The 4945-nt window shown below is 51.9% G+C and overlaps 1 protein-coding gene across 1 annotated transcript in view; it reads left to right on the top strand.

Moving 5' to 3' along the window:
* Positions 1-1807: 1807 nt before the first annotated feature.
* LOC109926609 (G-protein-signaling modulator 1-like) overlaps positions 1808-4945 on the top strand; it is a 44205-nt gene continuing 41067 nt past the window's right edge. Inside the window, exon 1 of the mRNA XM_048616525.1 lies at positions 1808-2124. The gene's annotated coding sequence lies outside the window, so the exon portion shown is untranslated. The remainder of the gene's footprint in view (positions 2125-4945) is intronic.

The raw sequence follows: 4945 nt of genomic DNA, 5'->3' as shown, positions 1-4945 counted from the left end.
TCTGTGTGTGTGTGCGTTTGTGTTTGTGTGAGTGTGTATGTGTGTGTGAGTGTGTATGTGTGTTTGTGTGTGTGTCTGTGTTTGATTGTGTGTGTTTGTGTGAGTGTGTATGTGTGTGTGACTGTGTGTTTGTGTGAGTATATATGTGTCTGTGTGAATGTGTGTGTCTGTGTGTGTGTGTGTGTATGTGTGTGAGTGTGTAGTGTGTTTGTGTGTGCATGCATGTGGGTGGGGTGCATGCATGTGTGTGTGTGTGTGTGTGTGTGTGTGTGTGTGCGCGTGTTCGTGTCCATGCATGTGTGTTTGTGTGTGTGTGTGTTTGTGTATTTGTGCGTGTGTGTTTTTGTGTGTTTGTGCGTGTATTTGAGTGAGTGTGTCTGTGTGCGTGAGAGTCTATGTGTTTGTGTATGTTTGTGTGTTTGTGTATATTTGTGTGTTTGTGCTGTATTTGTGCTTGTGTGTTTTTGTGTTTATGTGTGTGTGTTTCTGTGTGTGTGTATGTTTGTGTGTGCGTGTGTGTGCATGTGTGTGTGTGTGTGTGCGTGCGCGCGCGCGCGCGTGTGTGAGTGTGTGTGTGTATGGGTGCACATGTTTATGTATATGTATGGTTTATAAGTGGATTTGAATTTTAGTTAATAGTGTTATATGCCATATAACACTGGAGTACTGTGTAGAGTTTTGATCTCGATAATTGAGAAAGGATGGACTGGAACTGTAGCGGGGTGCAGAGGAGGTTCACGAGTTTGATTCCAGAGTTGAGAGGGTTGGCTTATGAGGGGAATAGATAAGATAGAAGCAGGGAAGTTGTTTCCACTGGTGGGTGAAACTAGAAATAGGGGGCATGGCCTCAAAATAAGGGGGGAGCAGATTTGGAACTGAATTAAGGAGGAACTTCTTCACCCAAAGGATTGTGAATCTGTGGAATTCCCTGCCCAGTGAAGCAGTTGAGGCTACCTCGTTGAAGGTTTTTAAGGCAAAGTTGGATAGATTTTTGAACAGAAAAGGAACTAACAGTTATGGTGAGTGGGTGAGTGGAGCTGAGTTCACAAAAAGATCAGCCAAGATCTTATTGGATGGTGGAGCAGGCTCGTGGGGCCAGATGGCCTACTCCTGCTCCTGTTTCTCATGTTCTTATGCTGAACGGGTTACATTTCCTTACCTGCAGCTATAGTCTGATTATCTCAGATAATTCTTGTTTTGGACAGGATTCGGGTCCGTGCTTTCAGACAATCTTGGTCTGAGAGTCAGATAAATTGGGACAATGTGAGCATCTTAAGGAAAATGGTATTGATACGATACTAGGAGTAGTGAGGCTTGATTTACAGCGTGCTACTCCGCGGGGGGTGGTCACGGCAACCTCCACACTTCCCTCCAGGCCACTCACCATCCCTGACCTGGAAATATATCAGGGCTGCTTCACTGTAACTGGGTCAAAATCCTGGAATTCCCTCTCTCAGGGTGTTGTTGAGTGTCCCTACACCACTGCCTTTCACCACCTCCTTTCCAAGGGGCAACTGAGGGCGGGCAATAAATGAGATAGGCACAGATGGTAGTCCCGTGAAAGAAGGAAGGTTTGGGAATTTGGATAGAACAGGAGAATCAGGGCGTACCAGACCCTGTCTGTCCATGCAAACCTCACAATTCCGTTCCCTGACTTGCCCTAGCGCCGACGCTCTCCCTCTCAAAACGTTCGAGCGCGGTGCGTGATTGGGCCAGCGAATCTGCCTCTCTATCTTTCTCTCTCTCTCTTTCACAGAGAGCCAGAAGGAGGAAGTGGTAACTGAGACATTTCCTGAAAGACTACAGAGCCAACTGCAGAAACAGAGAGAGAGAGAAAGACACACACGCAACACGGGGTGGAGCAGAAAGGTTAGGTTCCCTTCTGTCCCCAAACTCCAACATCGTCTACCCTCTTTCCACCCACCCCCACCACCCCCCCGCCTCAATCCCCGCCAACGCCAGAAGCTGGAACCCAACCTGGCACCCTGTTGTGCAATGATGACCGAGCCCCGGGGTGGAGGGCTCTGAGCAAGGGTGCCGGGAGGGAGGAGGCAACAGAAGACGAGATGACGGGCTTAAGAGAGGTGGAGAGGAGCAGCCCACGCCAGAGGTGCTACAATTGATGTGAGTACGTTCATCTTTAGTCTGGCAAGATGTCGGGCCGGCGTCACCCGTGTACCGAGCCCAGTTCCCCGATGGTGAGGGGCTGTAGCGCATCACAGTGGAGGTACTCACTCCCCTCCCCGTCTGACGGAGGGTTCCCTTTGCGGACTGGCTGATCCATGCACTCCCACCTTTTCAGACTCGGCAACCGTCTCCCAGATGGAGTTAATCGTCAACAGAAGCCGGGCCAGGAGAAGGAGAAATCTGGTTCTGCGCAGCGCTGATCAGGGATTTCACTGCCCGTACATGGGGGTGGGGTGGCTGGGGTTGGGGTGTGGCAGGTGGGAGGGTGGGGTGTGATGTTGGGGGACCAACTTTCACAGGGGATTTGTGCCAATATCCGCGGGTCCAAGGGGAGAAGGATTTTCTCCGGCTCTCTCGAAGAGCTGCCGCCAGCGCACGGAGGTCGAATGGCCTCTCCCGTACTATCTCGTTGCACAATTCAGCGAGTGGCTTCTGCCCCTTGGGTGAACTGTAAACAGCCTGTCCCTGCTCGCTGCCCCCGCTTCTCTCTCTCTCCGCCCTCCCGAATCCCGGCACGCCGCTGCGCTCCGCCCCAGTCGGCTGCTGCTGTTGCTTCACGGAGCTCCCTCATGTGTTGCTTCCAAAAGGACGGGGACGGTTTACGATTCCTCCCCCACCCCTGCCTCGGCTCATCTTTCCAGGAACAGACAGGCGGCAACAGGTGCCGATCTGACTGTAGCTCCACTGAGCCCTGCTCCTGCGGGTGGCTTCTGACTTAGTGGCCTCTTAGCGCCGGCCTCCTGAGAGACCGACTTCCTCTTTTTTTGCGCTCATTCGATCAATTCCAAAACACAGGGCACCTCCCTCGGCAGACGCCTTGGCGGTTTTACTGCCCGGGTCCCTCGGTCAAAACCCCGTCTTTGTCAGGGAACTCACACCCCACTGATAGCAACGATGCCTCAAGGCAGATATCCCCCGCTCCTCATGGGCGGGAATCTCTGAAAGAAAGCAACCCCACCCCCACCCCCCAGCAACCAATCTGTGCGAGACTCCTCTCTAAGCTTTGGGGGCTGCTTCGATGCTCGGCAATGACTGAGTACAGAGTTCACCGCCAACCGTTTCGCACTCTGGGCCTGTATGGAGGGCATTAGACCCTAAAATAATTCCCAATTACGCAAGAAGCCAGCAGTTGCTTGGCGCGGGTGTAGGATGGACAAGCTATCAACAGTCCCTGGATACATTGCAGGCATCCAACAAGGGACCTGGCCAGCAGGTCAAAGGTGCCCTAACGCCAATAACCCAAAGCCCAGGCTTGCGTTCCAGGTGGGCCCGTGTTCATATTCAATTAATGAACCTTGGGTTGGAAGTTTGCACCAGCAACTCGAAGCTGTTTATCAAATGCTGTTCAGAAATACTGTCTGGATCACTAATGTCCCCTGAGTGACTCCAGACTCATGGTGATGGGTCAGGTTGTTAACGTCCCTCTGCAACAGCTCACAGTGCATGCGGGCCCAAGGAGGAACACCCATGTCCCACAGAAGTAATAAAGGAGCAATGAATGTGAAAACAAGTCCCAAAGGGGAGGGATTTCCCAACCACCAACATTTAACCTCAATAACCCTCGGGATTAATTTCTCTTTCTGACCCTCGGAGGCTCAGCGTGAGGGATATTTACACAGGAAGTGACACACGCATACGGTTGTTGGCACAGGCGCAGGAAGAGGAAGTGAGACAAAATGTGTTGCAGGCGCACGCACACACACACACACACACACTAACATAGACAGCAACACAGGCACAGACGGAGAATCTCTACGGTATGGAAACAGACCCTTCGGACCATCACGTCCAAAGCCGACCAACCCAGCCAGAACCAGACCCCTACCCTATTCCGGTAACCCACCATTTTCCGTGGCTAACCCTCTCAGCTTGCACATGCCTGAAAATTATGGGCAATTTTGCATGGCCAACCCATCTAACCTACATATCTTGGGACTGTGGGAGTTGCGGAGAAAACCGACGCAAGACAGGTAGAACGTACAAACTCCACAAATACAGTCACCCAAGGCTGGAATCAAACCCAGATACCTGGAGCTGTGAGGCAGCAAGGTTAAACACTCAGCCACCATGCAGACCCAGGTAAAATAAATAGCGAATGGGGAAGAGCCTTTCGCAACCGAAAAATGGACCCATGGTCCTTTGCAAGCAAGGAAATGTATTCAAATGTAACCAGAACTTTGAGGCAAACAAAACCAAAACACCACTTTATTTCACATCAAACAGCAGATAATCTGTTATTTCATTCAGGTTACACTTTCAACACTAAAACTCTGAGTGTGCGGCACTCCCTCAGCACGGACCCTCTGACAGTGCAGCACTCCCTCAGTACGGACCCTCTCACAGTGCGGCACTCCCTCAGTACTGACCCTCTGACAGTGCGGCACTCCCTCAGTACTGACCCTCTGACAGTACAGCACTGCCTCAATACTGACCCTCTGACAGTGTGGCACTACGTCAGTACTGACCCACGAACAGTGTGACACTCCCTCAGTACTTACCCTCTGACAGTGCAGCACTCCCTCAGTACTGACGCTCACAGTGTGGCACTCCCTCAGCACTGACCCTCTGACAGTATAGCACTTCCTCAACATCGACCCTCTGACAGAGCGGCACTGCCTCAGCACTGACCCTCGAACAGTGCGACACTCCCTCAGTACTGACCCTCTGACAGTGTGGTACTCCCTCATTACTGACCCTCTGACAGTGCGGCGCTCCCTCAGTACTGACCCTCTGACAGTGCGGCACTCCCTCAGTACTG

Source organism: Rhincodon typus, chromosome 35 (genome assembly GCF_021869965.1).
Source record: "Rhincodon typus isolate 14 chromosome 35, sRhiTyp1.1, whole genome shotgun sequence".
In the NCBI taxonomy this organism is placed as follows: domain Eukaryota; kingdom Metazoa; phylum Chordata; class Chondrichthyes; order Orectolobiformes; family Rhincodontidae; genus Rhincodon; species Rhincodon typus.
This window is presented reverse-complemented; position numbering and strand designations above follow the sequence as displayed.